The sequence below is a fragment of the Channa argus genome, chromosome 5 (genome assembly GCF_033026475.1).
Source record: "Channa argus isolate prfri chromosome 5, Channa argus male v1.0, whole genome shotgun sequence".
In the NCBI taxonomy this organism is placed as follows: Eukaryota; Metazoa; Chordata; class Actinopteri; order Anabantiformes; family Channidae; genus Channa; species Channa argus.
The window spans coordinates 21308246-21336106 of NC_090201.1; the positions used below are offsets into that span (position 1 = coordinate 21308246).

General features: G+C 40.5%; 1 protein-coding gene across 1 annotated transcript in view; it reads left to right on the forward strand.

The window, feature by feature from the left end:
• Nucleotides 1–5848: 5848 nt before the first annotated feature.
• Nucleotides 5849–27861, forward strand: part of tafa3a (TAFA chemokine like family member 3a) — an 87184-nt gene continuing 65171 nt past the window's right edge. The window contains exon 1 of the mRNA XM_067505959.1: nt 5849–6359. The gene's annotated coding sequence lies outside the window, so the exon portion shown is untranslated. The remainder of the gene's footprint in view (nt 6360–27861) is intronic.

Genomic DNA, 27861 nt, shown 5'->3' on the forward strand with positions numbered 1-27861 from the left:
TGTAATTCTGTGCATCACTCAATAACTCACATGTGACTATAAAGTTTTTCTTTATCTCCTATTTGGAAGCAGTGGTGATTATTTTTGTAATAGCAGCTGTTTGATTGCTAAATGTCTCCAAAACCACATGCTAGAAAGTGATAGAAGGATATTAAGTGATTTCCTCTGCCTCAAATGATTGATTTAAAAAGAAAAAAACTTTATTTCTTCTCGCAAAGATAAAGTACTCCCAGCATCCAGTAGCAGCAGATGAAGATTTAATCTCTCTCTTGATGAATGACCCACTATCTCTCTGTCAGAGGCTGCTGAGGCAGACTGCTCTGAATCCCAGGGAAACTGTAAAATGATGCAAAAATATTGTTTTTATTATTCCTTTAGCTTTCTCTTTGTGCTTTTCTTTGTGTGTTTGCATTGCTATGTTTGTCAGGACCACTTTTACATTTTCAGAAACTGGATTTTTTGACTAATCTTCACTTTTTGACACACCTCTAAAGGACTGTTTGAGAGAAAATATTTGGTTTTAGGGATAAGACTAGAATTTGGAATGTGGGTCTGTATTTATTATATAGTTGTGATGGTCATTATATAGGTAAGAGGCTATCAAATGGATTATATATCAATGTCAATAACAAAGTGTCCTCACAAAGATAGAACTACAATCGTGTGTGTGTGTGTGTGTGTGTGTCATGGGGTCATTTAACATTCAGATCACCAGGAGAGAAAACACGACAAAAGAAAAACAATTCGCCTGGATTTCATGTTTCATTGTGTGACAAATGCTCTGTAGAGCTACAGCATACTGTAAAAAAAGATCCATTTCAAGAAGATTTTCATCTTTACTCATATTTTCTTTTAAATCGAGTGGAACCAAAGGAAAATTTACACCTACTGTGTAAGGCGCTGGATCAGAAGTGAAATAAGGGAGGGGTGGGCATTGAAAGTGTGACCGTATTTTACATATGGCAGGGTGTGTGGACTGTTTATAGAAATTTAATCAGTGGACTGGAATAAAATCTACATCCACTAAAATGCTACACTCAAGTGTAGATTTGAGCTACTTGGTCTTTAGTTGGGTAACATTTTATGCTAATTTATCCAAGTTGTTCATTACGCTTCATAAGTTTGTAATTTTTGTTCCACTACATTTATTGAACAGATGTCCATACTGTAGTCGTCAGTGAGTTTAGCTTATAAAATAGTTTTACTACACTAGTAATTTTAAATTGGCTTGTGGCCCCTAAAAAAGAAAAAAGCTGTGTCTGAGTGGAAGCCAGCCTAAACTAGTGATAGCCTGAGACCCAGAAGTGGGTCCTCTCTGGTCTGCCCAGACCTTGTTCTGCTCCTGAGCAGCTTTGCTTCGCTTCCAATAAAGTAATAATTAATTAATTAATTAATTCCAATAAATTAAGCAGATCTTTATTAAAAAAGCTGTATTAGAAAAAATTGCATAGTGTAGCTTAAAGACCAAAGGATGCCTCATCAGAACTAGCTGTGAAGCTTCAGAAACCACCTCATTTTCTTGATGTGATGATGTCAGACAAGAAAGTGCCTTCAATGAACTAGTTGTTTTCCAGAATATTACTGTCTCTCTTAATTGTTTCATGGTGAAAGCAAAAATTAGAGACGTTAACCTGTTTTCTTCTTTCCTGCTCCATTGATTTAAATTTACATTTTATAGTTTAAATTTACATTTTATAAATAGAGATTTATTTTGTGATCTAAAGGGCTCAAACTTTAAGTTAAGAACCATCAAAAACTAGCCTCACCCTAACTAGCAACAAGTAAAATACTGTTTATGCCTTTTACACATTAATATTAATAATCTAATAATATCATACAGTCACGTCTATATCTATTTGGATAGTGACCCTGTATTTATCATGTCAGTGAAGTAGAATTTAAATATGTAAGAACAGTACAGAAGCAGTAGATGTAGATGCAGCACATCTTCAGGAACATCTGCTGATGTCTGTAGGGTCACACCTTCTGGACATCAGTACCTCACCTGGTCAACTGTGTTCAAATATTTATTCTGTGAATAAAAATGGCTGCAATTTCAGTGCAGTTTCTTTGGTTTTTTCAACCAAAACACAAAACTAAAGCTAACTACACTTAAAGCACATCTTGATTGTTTCAAATCCACAAAACCAAAATGATGAAAATCCATGTCCTTGTAGTTCAGTTTTGCTTACTCAGGTCCCTGCTTCCACCTCCTTCTGTTCCTGCTTACACATAAGGATTTTCTGTTTTCATGCCTTTAGTTTGCTATTATTATTATTATTATTATTATTTGCTAGAATTTAGAATCAGCTCCACAACAAGGGAAGCACCTCTCAGTGGGCTGCAGCCCCGCCTCTTCTATTCCTGAGTCAGCCAACGCTTAGCCTGTTCCCGTGTCTGTGTCGACATCCATGTCCAGCTGAAGCCTCAGCCCCAGCTGGTCGGTTATACTGACAGCAATGCAGCTGCTGTTTCTGCTCTTGATCTGGCCATGGCAATGTCTCCTCCTAAGTTAGCCTAGGTTCAGTTCCAAGAGTTGTCTCTTCCAGCTGGCGCCAATGTCTAAACATCAGCCGCCCCAACCAATAGCCACTTACAAACAGTCTATAGGGGGCCGCCCAGGTGATCACTGCCTCTGGCCCTGAAGGTTCTGCTTGGGTCAATTCCAATGCCTTGGCAGCTCCTGTTTCCAGACGGTGAGGATGACATCACCTCCCCGGGTCCTGCTCTTCAGCAGATTGTACACTGCCTCCACTGTGGGTGGGTCGATGATGCCATCTCTACTCCTACCCTCTAGTGGGTCGACAACACTATACCTGCCCTCCCATGTCCGATCCTATCCTGGAGAGATCTCATTTTACCATAGCCAGGCCACAATCTGCATTTCCACTCCAACCCATGCCACACTCAGCACCTCCAGCTGATAATCCAGAGGGGCCCAACCTTCACTGTTGGCCACCTGCTCATCCTCCTGAGTGGATCCTCCAGAGTTGGTCTGCCTCTATTGTTGATCTCATGTTCATCCTCCTATTTCCTGGCTGGCTGCCAGAATCTCATCGCTCTGGACTGTCCAGCTGAGGTTCTTTGCATCCCATGCATGTTACTTTTATGTCACCTGCCTGAGGTTCTCCACACCTCACTGTCGCCAATGGTTTCTGCTCCCAGGCCACCCACCTAAAACGAACTGTCATTCTCCAGACCCTTCAATCAAGCCTAGTCTCTCCTAGTCCTAACCCAACCACATACGTGACAGAACTGTTACTGTCCATCTGTAAATGAAACCAACGGTATGAAACAGTGAAACAGCAAGAAAGGTCAAGTATATTTCCTTTTTATACTTATGTAGCTGTCATTTGACTTATTTGAAGTAAAAACTCTAAATACTCTTTGAAAAGTACTCTACAGTGAGTGTTACTGTATGTTCATTAGATAAGCTAGAAAACATACAGTACAACAAGCAATTGATTTTACCCATTGTCCTACATTTTAAAATCTTCTTATTTAGTGTCACACAGGTAACATTTTCTTGCCTTGATTTAACATTTGTTCACTTGTATTAAACTCAAATTTAAGTTCTACGTAGTTATTTTTACAGCATAGCATTGACTGTTTTGATTAAACCCTGTTTTTTTTTACCCAACCTGTAGGTGCACTCACTGTTCAGACTAAAGTGAGCTCGAATATTTTTCCTTCCATGTGTTTACAGCTTCCCACTGGTATCTGAGAGAGTGGGTGCAGTTGGAAACTCCATTAGAATGGACCCCTGATGAAAACCCATTAATGGCTCTGCAATCAGGATTGAGGTCGGGGGATAGACCAGGCAGTGCAACCACACACAAAGCCATAAAGCCTGATGTAGCTGCGTCTCATCGAGCATCTGCAGCTGAGGAAGAATAACTGTCCTGGTGTCTGCAGACCTGTTGAATTAAAGGGGGCATTAACTGCAGCTTCCTCTGCATTATTGATAGCCGGCTACATTCCCGAAGCCATTATGCCTCCTATTTTTCCACTTGCAATTTTCTAGCAGTCATCCCACTGTCTTCAAACACACTTATGTGGTGAAAGCAAGTGAGGGTTCAGGCAGAGGGCTCACACTGCTCCCAGCAGGGGGCTGTTATTTTAAACTGAACCACCACAATCCATGTCGGGCCGCGGAGCACCCACAACTCTCATTCCCTGTGTGAAGTGAGAGTAATCACAGGATGACAAGCATATGGGGATGAGAGTTATGCAAGCCGCTACCTACAGTAACAAGAGCTAAAGAGACGGCGAGGTTTCCTCTGTGAGGTGCCAAACACACGACGCCTCAAACGCACAGGGGATGTGTGTTTCTCTTTGTGGCGTGACCTCAAAGAGACAAAACCAGAGACTTTTATTAGATTTTGATGCCAAATAACCTCATGACTCACCTCAGCTGCCACCTACAGTACATTTGTTGTTGAGCTCTCTGGAGCTCACACTGCTGGCTTTATCTGCTCTCACACAGCCTGAGACACCTTACCTCTCTGCTGACCTTATCCTGTCATATGATTTAATGAGCAGAGCTGTGTCACAAACCACAGTGTCGAAGGCATGACAGGTTAGGTCTATACAATACACTAAAGATTAATGAGGTCATCTTCTCTGTCAGTGTATGTGTGAGACGGAGAGGGTGGAAGAATGGCACTTGATGACTTTGGGAATAATAAATTACCTAAATAGAATAAAAAATAACAGCTCCTCTATTCATAAGCGATTATGGAGTGATGTGAAGCCTGGCTCTGGTCTATATACTTTGCCTGCTTTGAATTTTATAACGTAGCCCAGTTGGTGATGAAGGGCTGACATTTTTCGCATTCAGTCCCCTAGGATTTGCGTATTCTGACCTTTGTTTTTTCTTGCATGTATGTGCTTTTTCTTTTTCCTCTGTCGATGCGCTGTCTATGAGGGAGTAGATGGCTTTGGCTTTATGATGATAACACTCTCTGAGGGTGTCCAAAATCAATCACATCCAAATGCTCGCCTCCTATCTCCACAGGCTATTTCAATGGATGGTATCGATTATTCTACGCACTCCTGTCTTCCAGGGGGGCCAGACGAAACAGACAGCCTGAGAAATGGAGAGATGATAATGCAATTACTGAGGGGAAGCCTTTGTGGGGCCGGCACTAATGCTTGAGGAGAGCGGAAACTGAATGTCCGACACAAACGTTATCCTTGATGAGAAGTCAGGAGCCTAATGCTGCTCAGAGTCTTAACTTAAGGAGAATGGCTTTTATTTTTGCTCTGTAATCTGTTATACAGGAAAGAAATAACATTCAGTGATGGTTTTTTCTTGTGTCTGTGTTGGGTGGGGTTTAAATACTGTGCTGCACAAGAGTAGTTGCCTACTCACGGTTCCCACACGTGGCACCTGTAATATTGATTGATTTATTTTTTTAAGAGTAGAGAGTGGCCACATTTTAACTATTTTTGGTTTTACTTTGAGAAATGCAACGAAAATATTTTGGAACATATTCATAATGCTGTGCAGGGCTGTGCTTTTTTCATAAAATATATTATAAAATACAGCACACTCCCCACCCAAATATTATTCATACAGTGTCCATCGTATAGAATGTGAAAACTTGGCAATTCAGCTCAGCATCAATCAAAGTTAAGCCAAACATAAGAAGTTAAGGGTCTCGCACTGTTTTTTTTTAGCTGTTATAGATAGTGTCCTGTCATCTCGAGTGCACAATCATCCAGGTATCATCATCTGAACCAGGCTGAGATAAGTGTCTGCACTCCGTCCAGACACCAACACATCCGTGAACCACACGCTTCCACTGGGTGGCGCTATAACACCGGCGCAGGACCCTCATCCAGCCTGCACGCACACGCACACACACACACAAACACACTGATGAATCCGGCTGCTCTCTCATCTCTCGGACACCTCATATCCATTCCTCTAACTGCACGAAGACGTTGCCAAAACCCCAAAGCAACCGGCGTGCGGAAGGAGGATTGTAAAAAAACACTCCTTGAATCCAGATATTATGAGTGACGGCCCGCCGTGTTGTCCAGCTGCTGCGTCGCTCTGGCGGAGGGGAAGTTGTGAGTCAGAGCCGGAGGACCAGCAACTTTTATAGACTTTCAAGTCCACCGCCTACGATACGCCAGCAGCCCCACTTTAGACTTTTTTCGACTCAGGGATTGTGCATCTGGAGAGCTGTGACACCAGAGCGCCGTTTTCAGGGTATGTGTGGTCGAGGGCGTCTGGAAGCGACAAGGAATTGGCATTTCTCTAAAAAGAAGAGGTCTCTGGGTTTTGGGGTTGACAATGGAGAATAAATGAAAGGGACGTTTCCCGGGATTAATTGACAACACGACGACAGGTAGGTGGACATACCTTGAGAACACGACTCTCCAAAATGTTCGACTTTTACTGTCTTCGGCGGAGTAGAAATAATTGAGCGCAAACTATCTACAGTGTGATTTCCAGGGCCTCCCGGCTCACTTGTGACTGCGACATAGCCGCTACGTGTATTGATATGATATATCAATAATTAGTTATTAACTTGTGAGACACGCGTACTGGACTTGAGGCGGCGTTCAGGTGTAGCTCCAAGCTGGTTCAGTTATCCAGATTCAGAGAGTCGCATCTGTGCAGCAACGTGAAATCCCCGTTTACATTATACACAAATCAAACGAAAACGCCCCGTTTGAAGGGCCCCTCCTTATCATAGTATATCTGTGCAAATATAAAAAGAGAAACTTATTTTTTTTATGTTAGGATATAAAAGGTGTGTGTGTGGTCTCATCACCATGCATAGATAATTTGACACTGTATGATCACGAGATAATCACCGATAATCATGTGTACTCTGGCATCTATCTATATATCTATGTCTACTGTATCTAAGCTCATGTTGAGCCAGAATACTTTCTCTGCATTTCCACTGCCTATCATCAAGCTCGTATACGGCCGATGGTGACCCTAAAACACAAAAATCTTCTACAGCCAAGTCAAACTGCAGCTCTGATGACACCTGGAGCTGAACCCAGTGTCGGCCTCTCTCTCTGTGATTCCCCTCATCTCGAGAAAAAAAAAAAAGAAGCAGCTTCTCAGTTATGAGAGGCTTGTTTTTGACTTAAGAAAAGTACAATGCTTTGTCTTCTGTCTTCTCATTGGGTCACGTTGAGAAGACACAGATGGATTCTCCAATAAAAAACAGCTCTTTGGACTTGCTGTCAGGGGCTCTGCACGCACACTGTAGGTTTTTATAATTGTCCTTATGCACCACTGAGTGTTTCTCTTTCTACAAACCCTAGCTTTTTACGTCTCACGTCTCCCACTTCATCTCTGCTTTTTCCCTCAGTTTATCTCCTTGCTCACCCCAGTTTTTCAATCTACCCTCCGTCCGTGCCCACAAACATCAAGTGGTCAGCTCTTTTTTTTTTTCTTCCTCTCAATAAGTGCTATCATTGCATCTCGTCCTGCAGAATATGGGGATGGCGATAACTGTACACTCGTTGCATGCGACAGTTCTTCTGTGATTCATTGAAGTTCCCGCAGAGAGTCAGAGGAGCGTCGATCTTCTCTTTCACACTTACTGACAGGGCAGGACGCTGTTGTTGTGGAGGCTTTTATTGTGCAGTGCTATTGGTTGGTATTGCTGACGGGCAGAGCAAAGGCCGTCATGGGATTACTGAATATGGGATCCCTATGACAGTTCCACTGTGTTTGACACCAACACTGGAAATGTGGAAAAGATTTGTTCAGTCTGCAGTGGTAGCGGGAATTTTTTATGGAGTTCAAGGCTTAGAATGAAGTTGTAGCTGCTACCATAACCTCTCTTTACTTTACAGTGATATGCAAATAAGTCGTGAAACCAGTTGCTTCTGTTGTGTTAGTGGCAGCAAGACTCTCAGCTTCCCTGAAAAATAACAAGATTGCAGAGGTAAGACAGATTATCTTGCAGATTTAGGTGTGTGTGTGTGTGTGTGTGTGTTGAAAAGCAGAAATGGCAGCGCCTGAAGAAGGCACAGCACAGACTGGGGTTTGGAGAGAGTACTTGATATGCATGAGCCACCAGGTGATTTCCAGAGGAAGTGAACACCATGGATAAGAGGCTTGTCTCTAGGTTTAAAGAGCCACCCCAGGCAGTATTTGTGTTCTTCGCTAGCTTTCTGCTCACTCTGTCAGATCAGTAGGGCATAATACAAGTGTATGGCCTGTGTTTCCAGACATGTGACAAAACAATATATGCGCTTTGGATTTTGCATTCTGTGTATGTGTCCACAGTGCTGTGATGCCCAGTCTCTTTTATATGTCTGAATGTACACTTACATGTTTGCATTTACTGTACCGTTGGGCATGTCACACATGTCCGTTTATGCAGCATACATATACAATATATGACAGCTCAGCATCTTGTGACAGAGAACATAGCCCTGCAGCACCACGGGTTGGCCATAAATGCCTGGGTATTGCATCATTTTAGAAACTGAACTATAATCAGCACCGAGCCTGCAGATTTGGCTTAGTTGAACAATAAAAAGTCAACCATCTATCTACACGATTACACCTGATTTCAGCACTCTGAGTTTCTCTTCTCAACTGTGTTTATTGGCTAATGTGTTTGGAAAGCTCAGTTCGTTCCGCCTCTCAAAGCGACAGCTCAAGCTGCTGGGGTGAATTCGTCTGCTGTTTAAAGAGAAATTCAAAGCCCAACCGTAGCACACGGAAATGCAGCATTGTGATGTTCGTGTGCAGCTTCATCGTGTACAGAGGGGCTGGAGAAAGAGGAGGATGTGGGGAGAGCACACTCCCATGTTTTATAGATGCCATTTAAAGGAGCATACCTAAGATGGGCTGGCAGCAATGAACTGTAACCACCAACAAAACACCAAAACAATAAACAAACAAATTGGTTTTCTGGAAGCCAGCAGTGTCCCACTCACTCGCCCGGACTGATCCCCGCCGATGCGGCAAGCGTTATTTTTATTTATTTTTCCCTCAGTTGTAAGGCACAACTCCATGTCTTATTTATCCATGCTGATTTGCTGTGTGCATGTTTGGCTGTGGGCGTGTATGAGTGCGTTTAGCAAAGTGTGTGTACATCTGAAGTGCAGCAGGGTTTTCCTGGTTGTTTTTGACTGATGTGTGTGTATTTGTGTGTTGTGATGTAATTGTATTCTGTCAGTTCTCTCCGTTGTCTTCTAAGTGTACATGATGCGAGACTCAGATTGTGATTCTACAGGGTTCAATCATGGTACGTTACATGAAGCCCCTTGAGTAAACAGCTTGTGCCATGCATTTAAAGCAATTGTCGCAATATATTAAAAACATTTTTTTTTTTTGCTTAAACATGTCGGCATTTTTAATTGTACTTTTTGGAAGTACTTCTCAGCGAAATCAGATTTTGTCGAGTAGGAAAATATATTTCAAGCCCCTGGTTCTGTTATAAAAAAATTCCATTCACATATGTAAAAGACAGTGCGAGGTGACTTAAAATCTAAGCACGTCTACGGCTTCGATGGCCATGAAGTTCGAAAATATCCGGTTCTTTGAGAAGAAATCACAGGTTATGTACATAAACGCATGTGGCGAAAAACTACTAGTGCCAAGAAAGCTCCAGTAAGCCCGTAGATTACCTTTGAAAAAGCAGTGTTTAACTGTCCCCTTTGGTTTCAAGTCGGCGGTGGTCAGAAATGTGCTTTGTTGTACCTGTAATTACACCCAGCAGAGATGAGTCACTTAGTCCTGCAGAAAGGTGAGACCTTAAACCACTGGAGGTCAGCAAAAACAAGATGATGGCAACATGATGTTTTCTGAATTTTGTGTACTGTATGCTAATAATTATGGGCAGAAGCATAAAATTATACTGTTTTGAAAACTGATAATACAGTCTGCAACTTAAATTAATCTATTTTGAACTGTGGGATCAACTTTCTGTTTTGGATTGAAGCAGGAAAATCTAGTATCTTATCTCTAGTAACTTATCTAGTCTTCTTTTAATGAAACAAAAATGAGAAGGACAAACAGTTCTGTGGGAAAATATGACTCTAAATTTCCCATCCTGTTGATCGTCTTTTATCTCCTCAAACACATATTGTGGCCCCTTGATTTGAAATGTAAAATGTGCTGGCATGACATACTGTAAGCAACCTTTCATTTTCTAAACCCAGAAAGTCCAGACGCAGACCACACGATGTACACTGGGAGCTTCTCTTGGTGATTCTTGAAGTACTCTGCACACTGAGGACAATAATATCTGTTCGAAGAAGAGCCTAACCAGAGCTGTGGAATCCTCTAAATCCTCCTCCAAACCCACTTTCTCCCTCTTTCTGTCTTCTTCTTCTTGCCTCTGTGTCTCTGCCTTTTTCCATGCTGTAGTCAGTATTTGGCAGCTTTCACTCTCAATATTGTGCTGTTGTGCTAAATTCCCATCAACTCATTCTCTAGCGCAGCAGCGAGCGACTCAATTCTCCGAGCCTTCAACTGCTGGCCCAGTGAAAAGGTTGGGGAATTGCAGATTTTGAGAAGCCTCACTTCTGCACTGTGGTTCCTGGAATGAGGGAGCTCTCATTTTTAGCCGGCAGATTTCTTTCTCTCTCTCCCTGGTGCCTGAGGGCCATTAGCAATATGTTTTTTTATTTTTTTCTGCTCTTCTCTCGTGTTGTTGTCAAGCTCCACCTCATGCCTGTAATCATTAAACTGCAATTTGGGGAGAAAATTGCAATTACAGGGTTTTAAAATGAGCCTGTTATTTTCTACACTCGTTATTTCTTTGTTGAAAGCAGGAGAATGACAACACTGTTTGGGTTATAATTTAATAAATTGGATGTCAAATGTCTTTGTATAGTACGCTTTAAAAAAAAATCTCCCTTTAGTTTTTTTGATTATGGTTTTACCTCCTTTGCCCTGGAGCCACAAGTGTCTTACTCCTCTGCAATATCCCGCAGGGGAGTAGGACACTTCTGGCTCCTGGGAAAACCAATTTGTTTGTCACACAACCGGTGGGGTGTATTTTGAATTTTCTGACCCTACAAAGAGGCCGGTAAGGTTTCTTCATCATAAGATCTGAAGTATGGATGAGTTGAAGGCTTTTAAGCAGGCGACCATCTTCAAAAGAATTGTGCCCATGCCATAGATGTGTTGTGCAGACCCAGCATCTGAGCCGCGATCCAGTTTATAGGATGAGAATGAGATACAGAAATCTGGGTACTTGTGTTATCTCTTTGCCATGGTGGAATTAGCTCAAGGGGAGCTGCAGCTCATGCGTCTCTTTCATCTGTTCAAACACAGCTTCTCTGTCAATCAGTTATGTGCACAATGTACTTGCACCAAAAATACATACAGAACGTTTCACTTTTGATTCTTTTTATGCCCTGTGATTTATGAGTCACATTTTAATCTGACGTACAGATAGTTATGGGTTTGATATAAACAAGTCTTTACTTTGCTCTTGTAATGTATTTAAATTTTGGTATTTAGTTTTTGTTTGTGTCTATTTGTTGTAATATAAAGTAGCGATTAGCTTTTCTGAAACACAGATGACCTACACTCTGTATTGTCCCTGATTGCACCTCGGTCCCTCATCAGCTAGACACACGCTAGAGGTCTTCACAAGTCCACTTGGGTCTGGGTAATTGAGACCCCACCTAGGACCTGAGTCATGCCAGCTCAAATTCTGCTTAGTTGAATTAGCATCATGTCCGGGCTAATTTTGTGGCCACCAATTTCGAATCAAGTCTGTTTGCCAATATATCCAGTACCTGAGTGGATCTGAATGGACCAGAACATACAGTGCCTGATGCCAGGTGCTAACTTGCATGAGAAAATGAAAACTGCAACTTCACAACTCACTGGAGCATTTAGAGCATTTGTTCTAACGGGCATCTGAATACCGTTGTCAACACCGGAAAAGGAAAAACCTGTTGACATCACCGGCCTTGCCCTTAATTTAATGGGGAGAATTAGACACCATCACTACACTAGGTTGTAGTTTGAGGCTTAAAGAACTTTTTTATGCGAGGTGTACTCTGGCCCAAATCATGTGTGAACATTTCTCAGGAGCTCTTGTGTGGCCGCGTGTCTCCTTACAGTACGAGGTGGCTTTTTCTGTTGCTGCTGACCATTTCTGATGATTAGATTGATGCCTTTTGTTTCCAGAGCAGCATCAGTGTTTAGACATAAAAAGGAATTAAAAGCTTTGGGATGGAAAAACAATCTCTCTCTCCGTGTTATCTTTCATCTGCTATGCACTCTCCCTTTCACCATCACACACAAACACAACAACTATTACACCACAGAGAGGTGACTAATTTCTCTTGGGCTTTGGACTTCGGCGTGAGAGAGGGTGAGAAAGAGAAAATGAAAGAAAGACGAAGCAGTGGTGCACAGGCAGCTCAGAGGAAACCACCCACATTGCAGGAGGCCGATACCATCTCTCATCTTATCTCTTTGGCTGCCTGTCTACCGTATCCATCTCAGAAACCAGACTGAGCCCAGAGCATCCAGCACGTGTGTAGTCTCTTTGAGCTTATGTCAAATTGGCCATTGTTTACTCCCCAGTTCCAAATACTGGAGACATATTCCAAGCAGTGTGCATGGTGTCCCCATATGTGAGGAGAAATTGAATTTTTAGTGAACTGTTCTTGCATCCAATTTGGGCACTCCTGATTCTGTAGAGTGGAGCTGCTGCCAATCAGTGGTCCGTTGTTTACTCATTGGCTGGCTCGTACAGATATCAGCGGCTGTAGCGTCTTTGTCCAGTTTATTAACCTTCAAATAGATGAAGCTTTTGTGGCATATAGTGTATGAGGTTTCACACGTGGCATTATACCAAGGTCATTTAGGGAACTCATTTCACTTGTGGATTCATCACCAGATAAACAATTGTTGCAAAATCTCTGGTGAAATAAAGCTTATTGTACTGAAATGTGTTCAAAGAAAGGTAACGAGATCAAAGAAAGGAAAGTTGTTGAAAAGAAAAGCAGCTACAGCCTGAGTGGGCTACTTTTTAGAGCCTGACTGAGGGGCTGCGATTGTTGAAAATCATGGCAGCAGTTCAGAGGTGTGCAGGTAAACAAGCCTCAGAGAAAGAAACTTTAAGATATTAGTGAAAAGGAAGCCGGGTGCCATTTTCTAACCCCACCACAAGTGTTTCAGAAGCAGATATTTTTCAAGCTGAATTCAGGAACCAAATTTTCAGCACATTCACTATCTTTATTTTATATTCTTAAGATGGTCACATTACTACCAACAAACAGCTGTGTTACAATACTTCATCCAGCAATATTAAAAATCTAAACGTAATCTCTACAAAGGTTTTTGAGGTGTGAAAATTCTCTGTGGCTTTTTTTTTTTCCTTCTCCAAAATGTCACTTGCTTTTTAATTTTAGCTGCTATTTACTTTAAGAGCTACTTACCTTCTGGAAGTAGAGCATCTAGATGAAATTTTATTTATTAACAAAAATTCATAACTGTGGCTTTGATGGTTTATTAAAAAGTGTGAAAGTCACTACCCTTATGACACTGAAGTTAGCCATTATTAAAATTAGTAAGTCATTATCACTGCAGACCTTGATAAGGTTGCTGACAGAAAATTGCTTTAGGACAACCACAAACACTGCATTTTGTTTTCTTTGTTTTATTTTTTACTGCTCTTCTTATATTGAATTTATTTAGTTAATATGCACAATTTTCTTTGAAATAATCTCAAACTGACAAAGTAATTGGGTTCTATTATTGCTTATTGCATATTTCATGAAAAGCAGAAATTGCTTTTTTGCTACTTTTAATTCAACAAATATTTTAAATAATAAAACAAATGACAAAAAACATGGGAGTCTTAAATAATATTTTTTGTCAAAGCAGCAGCAAAACATAACCAAGCCTTCTGTATATTTCAGGAGCTAGGTTCTGTGTTTTTTGTCTGACTTCACAAAAAGTCCTCCTTCTTCCACTGAGACCGCTGTGGCTCAAAAAGCAATGGATGGTGTGATCACACACTAATGTGCTATGGCCTTTGACTTCAGGCTGTATATCTTTGAAAGTTGTCCTTGGTCTTTTGTCACATTATCCTTCTGTTCAGTCTGAGGTTATTTTCCTCCTGTGACCATGTCCAGGGAACTTGTCTACAGTCCCACTGGACCTTAGACCTCTTAGTAACATTTACGACTGAAGTCACAGGATGTCAATGAAGGTTCTAATTCTTCCGGTTTTGGTTACTTTCATCTTCATGGTCCAACCAACCTTCGGATGTAGTCACAGGAGCATCAGGCTGCTTAGTCTCAGTCTATGCCTTTGACATGATTGTCTATAATTTTCTTTCTAATATCAGACAACTGTCTCCTTTTTTTTCTTTGATCCATGATCAGTTTGGTGGACACAGTTGTATCAAACAGCAGAGTGAGTTTCTCCATGTGAATCGACTTACTCCCTGATTACAAGACAAATGCGACGCTAATTCCAGAAAACACTAATCAACACAATATCATTATGACTTTATTGATATCAAATAAAGATACTGAACACAAACTAGAACTAAGAGGTACCCATGCATTTGGCCGCCTTTTTTTTTTTTTATCGGAGAAAGAAGAGCAGATTTGATGATGCATACTGAAGTTTGAGTCATTGTGATGTTATTGTCTGGCTTCACTATTGTGAGCTCTGCAACCTCACAAAACTCTTCTCTGACTGGTAATGGAATATTGTCATGTCATTACTTCTCAGTGTTTACAAAACTACAGGTATATTAGATTTTTCAGTTAAATCTGCTCAATAACAACAGAAAGTAACTACTAAGTATAATGTATTTTGTCAAAATAAGGCCTGTAAAAACAAATAAATGCGTTTGATAGAATTTGCAGAGGTATTGTTAACACGCTGTACACAATTATTGATTTGGCAAAAACAACAGGACGCCTTTCTGCTTTGTAATTAGAGATATTTTTGCTGCAGGTCTCTTTCTCATACTCATACATCTCTTCACACCTTCCCTGGCCCTAATTCATTTAAACATTTAAAACGGGGATCTCAATTATTCATGTCCAGGAGCTGTCTGTGTCCCGAGCCTGGCCTCCTGCAGCACCCCTGTGCAGAGTGTGTCTGGATGGGCACATTCACTGGCTCCTCATTAATTGATGCCTCAGTTTACGCCAGAGGTCTAATGCACTCTCACTCTCCGCTTGCTTTCACTGCCGATCCAGCATGTCATCTCTTCTGCATCTCACACAGAGAGTGTAAGAGGTTTTTAGAGAGAGCCCGATGTCATGAAGTTGTGCTAAAAAGGCTCATAGGGTGTCTTCACCCACTGGCCCACTAAGAGGACAGAGTATGTCTGGCAAGGGGTTAGATCTAAAAGAAAACTCAGTTCATGCACAGACTGCAGGAGTCAAGTCTAATTTAAGTGGACAACATACGTTTCTCTCTTTTCTGTCCTTCTGTGCAGCTCTCTTTTAACTTCTGTCCTCGTTTTGTTTCTCTGGAGCCGGGCCCTATATTCGCCATCATTCAGCACAGTATGTGGGTGGTGGTTACCTCCTCTGCTGTTGCCTAATTTAAAGAGCAGTCTGTACCAGAAGGGGGGGTCATTATACTGTACTGAACATTCACCACAGGGAACACAACTTGAAGGGTAAAACAAGATAAAAGTTTAAGTAATTGAGAGCTGCACAATGATAAAGGAAAGATTTTCTGTTGTCTCAGCTAAGAGAGAAGATGACAGGAAGCTATAGCTTTGGGCAAAACATAAGCTTGTGGTCTTTTTCATCATATCAGCCTCATCAGTTTTGGTAATTGGTAAATCTATTTGAATAAAAAAACATTTTATGCAATAGTTTCTTGTTTTCAGTTATTTAGGTTTCAGATGACTGAATAATACTGTAGTTTCTATTAGTGCTGACTTATAAATCACATTTATAAGTGGCTGAATGGATCATTGAGTGAGTGCCCTTTATTCTTCATTCTTTTTCCCCTTCACCCTACATCAGAACCCTTTTTTTTTATTATTATTATTATATTATGTAGATTTTTAAATTTAAAGCACTTTGGTCAAACTGTTGGTTGTTGGAAAATGCTATGTAAATAAACTTTAATTCAATTTGTCTATGAATGAATGAATACTCACTTGCTAGGGTCTTAGGAACATTAAGCTAAAACTCCAGTAACGTCCTTCATGCAGGTGATAATGTTCAGTTTTTGTTTGAAACTGTTTAGAGGAGTTATTTCTACTGAATGATCATTGTGGAACATGCTGTTGTTAAATTGTACTTGATTATCCAGAGAGTTGTTTCTTAACTGTGGTCCATTGATACAAACACGATTAAATAAATAATAGAAGGTCATATTACAGCACCAGACAATTTAACAGTTTTTCTTGGGGTCTCCAACTGGAAACCCAGCAAACACATGGAATCAATGACTGTTTTTTATGGGTTGCATGTGTTCACAATTAGGCCACACTTCAACCAAAGAGGGTTGTTCCTGCCTTATCACTACATTTGAATAGTTGTTAATGACCAAAACAGATAAACATGTTTAAAGCACACAAGCATATTGAACACATTTTCTGTATGTTAATCACCTTCAAATCATGTTTAGCATATTCACATATATTAGGCTAATTTACAGTAGTATAATGTTAGCTGACATCTACAGTATGTGCTTCAACCGCAGCATAAATCTTCGGTTTTGACTGCTGATGCTTGACCTTGATAACAAGCTGTAGAAGAAAAAAGAATCAGCTTAAGTGTTTTTTTTTGTTGTTGTTTTTTTACAAAGCCTGCAGTACAGGGGTCTGTCATGGATGCCTGAGTGCCAGTCTGACCACTGTATTAGAACTGTGCAAAAAAATCAATGCAGGAAATATAGAGGCAATTATTTTGTCTCCCACATTCGCTGACAAAGTAGCAGCTAAGTGAGCCAAGAAGAAAATACAGAATTAAAGAGAAGAAAATAAATAAGTCACGAGCATGGGGTTTGGGGACCGTGTGTAGAACAGGTGGGCGATTTGAAATCCTGTATACCTCTGCAAAGCAGCTGTAATTAATGAGCACTGTGAATCTTATTGATTTCTGAACAGTGCTGATAATGTGTGCATGGTAGGAAAATAGACTCAGAAAAGCATCACATTTAAGTTCAGACAGGAATTTTGAGTGTTCAGCATCTACTTTTGTTTTTATGATTGCTTTACCTATAGAGTGAGTGCTCTGTCATGGGGCTTTTGCTCATATGAATCATGCACAGTATATATGTTCATGCCCCCACCGAACCCATGCAGTGTCAGACAAGGTCACACTGTAGAAAATACACCCTTGTTATCCTCTTTTGTAAAAGGCGATGTTTTGTAGAGGACATTTTAAGCTCCTTATAGTTGCTGATGGGATGAATTCAGCTCAGACGAGAGCAGGACAATAAATTTGGATGATTACAGAACACTATTAGAAAGTTAGTTGAAACCACAAACAGTGGGTGTAGAAAAGAATCACCCCCCTTGAACGTTTTTCACCTTTTAAGGTTTTTACAACATTGAATTATGGTTGATTTAATTTTGGAAAATATTAGATTTTGCTGCACATAGACTTCGTGGAGTTCTTCATTTGGCGGAAAAAGCTTCATGGGAGAGGGGCAAAAAGGTTTATATAACTCTCAGTTAGACTTTGTCAGAAGACCTCTAGGAGACTCTGAAGTCAAGTAAAAGACGCTTCTAAGGTCTGATGAGACCGAAATGGAGCTTTTTGGCCATTGGGCTTGATGCTATGACTGAATAACTTAGGATGTGTATCCAGTCTCTCCCATCTCAACTGCTGAAGCACCTTCTTGCACCGTCACTTTTTGTTTTTATGCATGTGACATATTCATTCTATTTCCTAATGATGGATTTACTGTATCCAAGAGATATCAAGTGACTATGTTCTTGATATTTAATGACCATGAAATGTTCTTTTATCCATCTGCTGACTTCTGCTTTTCAATATTCTTTACACAGAGTTGATTGAAGGGATCTTTTTTTTTCATAGAGTAGATTCTGGCCAGGATGTTGAGTCACCAGTAACTGGACCTCCTAGATCAATGTGTCCTGATGTTATAAGCTGTATTCATCTATTATTTATGAGTTTGACTCAAAACTATAAAATAATCCTCATCAGTATCGTTTATAATTCGGAATTAATTCCTGACTTATCCATCTTTCTTTTTTGTCATTAACTGTGTGAGTTCTGGCATTTACTCCCTAATCGGATATCAGAACTTCATTACACTCACAGTTCTGTCATGCAGAGTTTTTCACGCTGTTATTTTCCTGTCAAATGAGGTGTGCAAAGATCAGCTGTAAGCCATCAGCTACAGAGGCCAAATAGAGGGGTAATACACTCCTCCTTATGCAAAGATGCACAGCTGCAATCTATGAATTAGCATTTGGGAACAACTCAAACCCCATAATCCTCGGGATAATTAAAAAGGGCACTTTTCCTCCTGCATGGACTATTATCTGCAAATGAGGTCTATAAGAAGTGGGAGGCGGACACACAGAGGAAGGGAGAGACTTGATCGCTTGACAGTTTGTGGAGCCTCTATAGAATTAATGGTCGGGATTTGACAGACAGTGATCCGTTATTAAGATATGGCACATCTTGCCCTGTAGGCCACTTTGACACCACTGAGACTACAGAGTTGGACGTTGATTTGGAGATTTGCATTGCACCAAGGGTTATGAAAGCATTTCCCCCTTTGTAGTGCTGGAGTGAGGTCAGAGAATACTGGGCTACACATAGAGAGTCCTTTCCAAAGAGCTTGTTCTTTCACAGCACTGTAAGAATCTGACACAGCATTGTCCTGACTCGTGTGAAAAGATGAGAAGGTCTTCACTGAAAAGGGACGAAAATGAAATCGCTCTGGTTCACTGCTAATGAAGTTTGATGTGTGTAGAATCTCTCTTCCACCTGTTAAAAAAACTAAACTTAAAGTCTTAAGTGATGTTTGCTCATGAATTGCTTCCAGGCATTTTGGTGGAACTCTTGTCATATGACTACTCAACTCGAAATTGAGCTCTGGTGCATCCTGTTTCTACTGATCATACTTAGGTTGTTTCTACAGGAGTCCACCTGTGAGAAATTCAGTTGATTGGACATGATTTGGAAAAGTATATAAAGTATAAAAAGTATATAAGGCCCCACAGTTAACAGTGCATGCCAGGTCACAAACCAAGCCATGACGTCCAAGGAATGGTCTGTAGGCCTCTGAGACAGGATTGTATGGAGGCACAGATCTGGGGAAGGGTACAGAAAAATTGCATTGAAGGTCACAATGAGCACAGTGGCATCCATCTTGAGATGAGAAACACAATTCTCTGGTCTGATGAAACAAATATTGAACTGTTTAGCCTGAATGCCAAGTGTCCTGTCTGGAGGAAGCCAGGCACCGAGCACCACCTGGCCAATACCATCCCTGCAGTAAAGCATGGGGGTGGCAGCATCATGCAGTGGAGATGTTTTTCAGCAGCAGGAACTGGGAGACTAGTCAGGATCGAGGGAAAGATGAATGCAGCAATGTACAGAGACGTCCTTGATGAAAACCTGTTCCAGAACGCTCTGGACCTCAGATTGTGGCGAGCGTTCATCTTTCAACAGGACAAGGACCCTTAAAACACAGCCAAGATAAGAAAAGAGTGCCTACATGACAACTCTGTGAATGTCCTTGAGTGGTCCAGCCAGAGCCCTGATTGAACCCGGTTCAACATCTCTGAAATCAATGAATGTCTGTGCAACAACACACCTCTTCCAACCTGATAGAGCTTGAGTGTTACTGCAAAGAACAATGGGAGAAACTGCCCAAAAATCGGTTTGGCCAAGCTTGTAGCATCATACTCAAAGACTTGAGGCTGTAATTGGTGCTAAAGGTGCTTTAAAAAAGTACTAATTAAACGCGGTGGATACTTATGTAGATGTAATTTTTTTTTTTTTTTCAGTTTTTATTTTTAATACATTTGCAAAGATTTCAAACAAACTTATTTCACATTGTCATTAAGGGGTATTGTTTGTAGAATTTTGAGGAAAATAAATAACAATAATTAAATCTATTTTGAAACAAGGCTGTAATATAAAAAGTTAATCGCTAAACATACTGTCTGGATGCACTGTAGTTATTATGGGATCAGAGGGATTCTGAATGCTGGTTTTGTTGTTTTTGCCCATAGACACTGTTGTCATCTGTTAATTCTGATTGGTCCATGGAAATAAGTGGCATCACCTACAGTGACTTTATAAAGTACTCAACCCAACTCAAAGTTTGTCCTTTTGTTTACTTTTATCATGTATATAAATTTAATAAAAAAGATTCGTTCATGTCCATGTGAAAACAGATTATGTATATTATGTATGCTATTAAGTGGCTTGAGATGACTTTGTTGTGAATTGGCATTATATAAATAAAGTTGAATTGAACTAAATAGATTTCAACATGCTAATGACAGTTAGTCAAAAAATATATAACAGACCATAATAAAATAAAACCCTTTAAAAGTGACTAACCTAAATCCACACAGGTACATGTGATTGCTTTTTAATTATAATTGATTGACTATACTTTGCAGAAAGTTGTCATTTTAACATAAACAAAAACAAACTCTGACCATGATTCATTATTTAAAAGTAATAAAAGGGGAAAACGTCCAATGGGGGTAAATAGTTTCTATAGACACAGTATCTTTAACAGTCTAATGTTCAGTATTTGTTTATAAGTAGCTGTATTCAGCAGTAGTACCATTAGCTGTTTGCATTCGTTGAGTATAATTGTCCTCTAAAGCAGTATGTAGTTGAGGGAGGTGTTTTTCACTTTTATCTGTCAGCTTTTCTCATCTGCCAAGAATCTCCTTTTTTTTTTTCTGTCAACACTGCTGCATCTTTTTATGTGTTTTTGCTGCGTGTTCGTTAATATAGATGAATATTTGTTTGTGTGTGTGTGTGTGGGAAGCACAAGGCTCTGGTGATGTGCGCCCTGGTAGTTGAGCCCTCTGAAGGGGTGGAGCAGAAACTGAGCTCAGACACACCTATTCATCACTCTGAAGCAGGGAGTTCGTTAAAATAGCCCACGCAGCCTCCTCTGTGGCTCCTGAATCACTGCCAGCCTTTCTTGCTAAACAAACGGGGTCAAAGAAGTGATCTCACCAAACACTGATACAGTTCAGCAATAACAAATGTTGAAAATAAGTTCTTCAAAATAAAGAAGCAGTTGTTTGCTCTTTGTGTACATAGATAATTGGCTGAGGATACAATTCGAAATAAATTCAGTCATAATTGTCTTCATTATGTACTGAATTTTATTATGCAGTCATAATGACCGGCACAAAGATGCCTGCAAACCAAACCAAGTTTTAAAATCAAGATTTTGAATCCAGTTTTTGACAAAACTGTGCATGTTGTCGTTGTAATTGTACACACGTGGCTCATATTTGAGATAAATGTGTTCATGTGTGTTTATTTAAGGCTAATAAACAGTCTTTTCCACAGAGCTGGATACATGTCACTTACAAACAGAACTCAGCATAAAAAGCATAAAAAGATTGAATCCGACACGACACTTAGCGAGTGAGCATTAACGCCTGTGATGAAAACATAAACTCTGACCTGTGGACACTGAGCAAAACCACTGGAGCAGTTAGAATTAAAGACCTTGCTCAAGGGCACCACATTGGTTTAGTGCTTCCACTCATTGGGGATCGAACCAGCAACTTTTTGGTCACAAGACCCAAACAGGCCGTTACTGACGTCTGCATTTGCTGCTGTTCTAACCCATAATTCCACACACATGAACTGTGCAGATTATTATTTGTATGCTTGTTATTGTAAGTACCTTGTACATAACCTCATTTAAGTACTGTTTGCTTTGCCAGTACAAGTAGCTACGCTGAAAACACAGATACAGTAAGTGGAGTCAAATGTTCTCTACAGTATGTGTGATCTTTCATTTGTTGTTCATCTGTGTTTGAATGTGACATTGACAAAGAGACAGTTGAAATCTTGGCAGCAAGAAACTAGTAGTAGTATTTTTCCTAGAATTTTTCCTTGAAGATGATGTGAACGCACAGTAGAGACACTCTACATTCTGTTACTGTCATGGCAAAAAAATGACAATATCTGGTCCTAGATACCTCACGTGTAATCAGTAAAGAAGCATCAACACCCAAGATGTCTATTACGCTTCTATTATGTGTAAAGAGATGTACATCAACAGAGTTTCAATTCTCCATCCTATGCAGTTCTAAACTTCATACATTCACACATAGTTTTATAACCTTCTGTTGCTGGGCAGACCATCCTCCACCCCCAGGACACTGCCCCCGGCCCTTTCTCCTTTTATGGAAACCATTTCCCTTTTCAGCACTTTGATAAGCACCTGTGAGCATGGAGTGACTCTGGGTCAGAGTCAGTGTGGGATTGTCTGCTGTTGCAAGGTTAGACAATAACTGACCTTGCAACATTTCTGCAAACACTTCAAGACAAAACATATATATGAGACAAAGTTTGAACAACATACAATCTTTTAAACATTCTTCAAAAGTACACTGAATACAAGTTGCTATTATAACTAAAATGCTAAGGATTACATTTAATCATCATTTAATCATACTTGATTTTCCATCACAGTTACACCATAATGTGATGTACATCGACCAGCCACAGTGGTGGTTTTTAATAATGTCTTGGCAGTACCTTTACTTTTGTACTTTAAGTACAAAAATGAGGATAATTACTTAGTACTTTCACTGGACTTTTAGTGCAATCTTTTTATTTATTTATTTTTTTTAGCCAATACTTGCACTTTTACTTGAGTAGATCACTAGTGTTGATGTTGTGGCTGATCTGTGTATAATGTACTGTATATAATGACATTGTTCATTAAGCACTTGAACCTTCTAAAATGGTTTAGTTTGTAAGTATAAGATTTGTGAACACAACTTGTCCCACAACAAATGTTTATGAAGAAATGTCTTGAAAGGTAAAAATGTTGATTATATGAGTAAGACCACAAGGTATGTCCCAGTGCTGCTACCAGTCTTGGGCGGTTAATGACGACTAAATAGTCATACTCATGTTTCTCAAGCAAATTTAAAAAATCATTAAATATTTGCAAATAACACCGGCAGCAACGAGGGTAATGTAAAATAACCAGAACGTTACCGTAAGTTTCGTTTATTTTACAGTTAGTTTACCTTCATATTTCAGTGTGGACTCTACAGTCCATGTTGTTCATACGTCTACATCCAGGATCTCACTTGTTCCACTTCTTTATCTTTTTTTCCCTTTTCTTCTTTCTTGTGTCTTTTTAGTGAGAGCTGCTTCATTTATTAAACACAGGTCGCCGCCAAATTTATTATGGTGGCCACACGAGAGTTTCTGTTCTCGTGGGATTTACTTAAACGCAATGGAATGATGAGGAATTTACTGTCCAGCGACTCATTCTATAAGCAGAATATTTTAGTACCTGTATCGATAGTCAGTATCAGCAAGTACTCAAATGTAAGTACTTATACTGGGGAAAAAGTGGTATTGGGACTTCAACAACTGTTTATTTACAGTAGCTAAATAACCTTTATCTGTGTTTGATATTTTTATACTTTTTATTTCATTATTATTATGATTATTTTAGGTGTTTTTTCCTACTAAGTAACAAGCAGAGAAAGAAACAAACATTCAGAGCAAGACAATTAACTAGGCGCCATTCTGTTCAGTGTACTTAAAGGATGTTGCATTAACCATCTAGCTGTATTAATGATTTTGAAATGTGTTGATTGAACTTAAGTCTATCTACCTGACTTTTAATAAAGAGTTTCATGTAGAACAGGTGTGTAATTTGGCTTACGTAAAATTTTTGCCATATCCCATCTATGAGGTTACCAGGAAGGTAAACGTTAATCCAAGCCAAGAAAAAAAAAAATTGTAACTAACCTAATTTAGGTAAAATGTGTACAGAAAAATGACAAATTATAAAGCGCACCTTAAAGTGCAAAACAAAGTACCAATAATTGCTTTCTTCAGTGAGAAAGCAAGGTGCGTTTTAAACGAGTGAGTTATTGTGGTTTAAATTAGCTGGGTTTTGTAACTTAAAAAATCACAGTATATTAATCCGATTAAACAGTCTTATTTTGTCAATGACATTAAAATTATTTCATAGTTTCAACGGCTTACCTGTCTCTTTGTATTATATATATTTGCATTAGCTCCTGCTCGTGCACAGTGGTGCTGTGCATGAATTCACTGCACACACCAGTACAGTGTAGTTCACACTGTGAGCCAGTCGAACACAGACAGTTGGTCAGGTTTTGCTGGACTTCATTTAACGTGTGCAGCCGGAGTGACCTCTGAAGGCCATCCTCGGCCACTTCCAAAAAACATGACAGCTGCACATGCATCATTTGGCTCCATGTGGGTTCCTCTGTACCAAAAATTAGGTTATATATATTCTTCTCTTTTTTTTTTTTCATTTTCGAACGGTTGTCAGAATCCAGTGTGATTTCTTCCCCTGTGTGTGCGCTGCATGTGCATTTTATATATAGGAAATATTCTGTGTGTTCTTTTTCCTTTTTCCGTTTGGCGAATGGTGATGCACTGGAGCAGATGTGGCATTTAAATGGCCTTCTTTTTGGGAAGCAGGTGGCCGAGTGTGATAGATCATAGATGTCATCTCTGGCTCTGCTTTGTTCTGTTCCACCAGAATGTGTTCCCGTCTTGAGACAGTGCGCGCGCACACAGACAAAACGTACACAGAGGCGCACACACACAGCAATCCCCATGCAAACGTTCGGATTCACTCGTGTTTGTACATGTAGACGCACACTTTCAAACCCTCACAGCTGCAAGCAAGACCGGACCGGCAATGATAAAGGAGAATTTTCAGCACTGAAATCCCACAGTGCCACAGTGTCAGACCTTTCCTCTTCTCTAATGACCTGTAAAAATCCACAAGCACAAAGAGCATAATGTACATAGTTTGATGTGGAAAATTCTCTAGTCAGATGTACACCATGCTAACATTTGCACTGTGATGGGGTTTCTTGATCCTGCCCTGTTGTAGTTTCTTCCAATGTGCACTTAGGACCATAATGATTTTGTCCAACTGTAAAAAAGGAAACTGAGTGATTATAATTATGGCTGCATCTGATTTTATAATGATGTGTGTGCCTGTGTGCGCTCTCCTAAGGGCCTGTTCCATTTCTCTTCTCACGCTGCTGCTCTTATTCCTGGGGAGAGAGGGCTTTTCGAATGAGCCCATAGCAAACAGGACTAAAAATAATGACTCTGGCTCTGTTTGAGCTTTGCTGCTCTTTGCCTTCCCCTCAGGAATAGCTCTCTAAATACACACGATGCTGAAGCCGTGGTGCAGCTCTGGGCTGTCTGCATGCCTCCTCTGTCATTCTCTTAAAATATCTAAAAGCTTTATTGATCTGGCCCCCTTCAGCCTTAGATGCATGCGATCTCTCCACCGCCATTTCCAATATAACGTGTGTGTTTATGTATGACTGCATTGTTTGCTCCGGCTTTGTGAGAACTGAAAAACACACAACCGAGTGAAAACCGCTCAGAAAGCGTGCAAAATTGTTTGTTATCATTAGCCTGTAATGACATCATCTCTCAAGGCTTTGTCAACAGAGTTTGTGAACGATCTTTTCCAAACATCTGATTTCTCGTGCTCCCGCCTGTTCTGACAGCGTTCCCCACTGCTCAATTAATTTTAATCAAATGTTTACAATGTACTAACAGCTTGGAATTTTGTGTGTAATAATGATGCAAAATTAAACTATGTTTGAAATGATCGCCCCAAACAAACAGTAATTAGTTTGCTGGGAGAGGTGATATATTCATGCTGTCCAATCACAGGCGGAGAGAGAAGCAGCAGGAAATGTAGATAATTGAGCACCCATACAGTACAGTCTGACAGTATAGATCTTTGTGCCACATTTGCTTTTCTTTTTTGCCATTGCCTTCATTTCACTGCATCTTTTTATCTGTCTCCATTTACTTTCCCACTTCTTGTTTCTTCTGTGGTTTCTCGCCTGGTCACTAGGCTCCTTCATCCCTTACATTCCCAAATTCCTTCCTTCCTGCCCGGTTCTATCTTCATGACTTTGTTTAAATCTTCATTTTCTGCCTCACCTCCCATGCTTCTTCTCTGCCTCTTTGCTCTGTCAGCCTCCCTCTCTCCCTCTGTGCCCTCTCGAGTGTCACTCCTCCCGCTTTTCCCACCCATCTTCAGTGAGAGAGACCGCGCGCAGATTTCTAGTCTTTACTTAGAGTTTTTACTGTTTACTGGTGTTCATCTCAGAGGTGGCAGATCCTTGCCAACCAGGGAAATGGCAGCCTCAAGCCCGGCTAATTTCACTTTCCAGGTTTTTTCTTGTGAAAGAATAATTGACAGTCTCACCAAGTCTAACATTTGTAAAGTCATTTCCTTTACAACCACTCCATCTGTTTTCTCACATGAACTCTGGACAATGCACAAAGAATAGTTTCCAGACACTGGCCAAAGTTGCTCTACCTTAAGCCTGTTTAACTCATGAACTCCGGACAATTTCTGGAGAAATCAGCCTCTGACATTTTCTGGAGTTGTGTTTCACACATGCGACACACATCTGGGATTCAGTCAGAAGCGTCCTCGTGGTAAAAACTCTTTCAGTGAGGGTCAGCACACGCGGGAGGCACAAAAGGTTATACAAGTGAATAAAAGTTGTATTTCCAGCACATTGGAGCCGTGCATCTAATAACATCACAGACAATCGAGTGATAGAAACATCATCAACACACCCATTTGTCCACTTTAAATCCTCTCGACAATTCAGGACAGACCTGCGTGCGCCACACATGGGCTCACGCACATAATACGGACTAAGTACTAGGGGCTCGCAGGATAAAGTCTGCATAATGTCCGGAGCGTCTCACTCAGACATTTGCATTCTCGCATACACAGTCTCTGGACACAGTCAGGAGAATGTCGGGATTCCACTGAATGTGTGAAAGGGGCTTAATTGGAAATGATCTCTACATTTAAGATTAAGCACAAGCTGTGTGATGTGGAAATCAGGGTTTTGTTTATAGCATGTTGACTTGCTGGATTAGAAATGATGGGTTCTGTTCATAGCCCTGGCTTCCTGAAAGAGAAAAGCGAGGGCCCTTTAAATGTTCTTCCCACATATTGAAAGGGAACATAAACGAGCCCTGTTCACCCGGGGACCTGCTCTGCTCACATGGGCTCAATCAGATATTACACAGGCTTTGTAGTAGGGATCTGGTAGAGGTTTTTTTTTTTTTTGTCCTTTTGGCTTATCCCATGAGTCCAGTATCGCCACAGTGGATCATTTGTCCACATGTTGATTTGGCATAGTTTTTACGCCAGATGCCCTTCCTGTCGCAACCCTCCTCAATTTCTACCAGGCTTGGGAGCGGCACCGCACAGCTGGGGGTGGGGGTGGGGGTGGGCTGTTGGGGGGTTCAGTGTCTCGCCCAGTGAAACTTCAACATGTGGTCGGGAAGCGCGCGAACCTCCCTCCCTTCCTGTGTTGGTAGATGATACATGTAAATTGTAATGAAAAATATTTAACTTGACTATAAAATGTCACCTTCCTAAAAGAAAGGAAAAAATGCAAAAAAAAAAAAAAAGCCCAACTGATGCAGAACATTTACCCAACTTTTCTTTGAGGAACAGGAGCACAGAGATCACACCTTCAGTGCTGAACTGAACTTGTTCATTTGAGCAGAGGGTTGAATGTGTGGGTGGAGAGAGCAAAAGCAACAGTGATCACATAATGAGGGTAGCAAGTGTATTTCTCCTCCAGAAAAAGTGACAGTCACACTGTTTGGCCATATCACCACACATCTTGTGGTTGCAGTGCATTT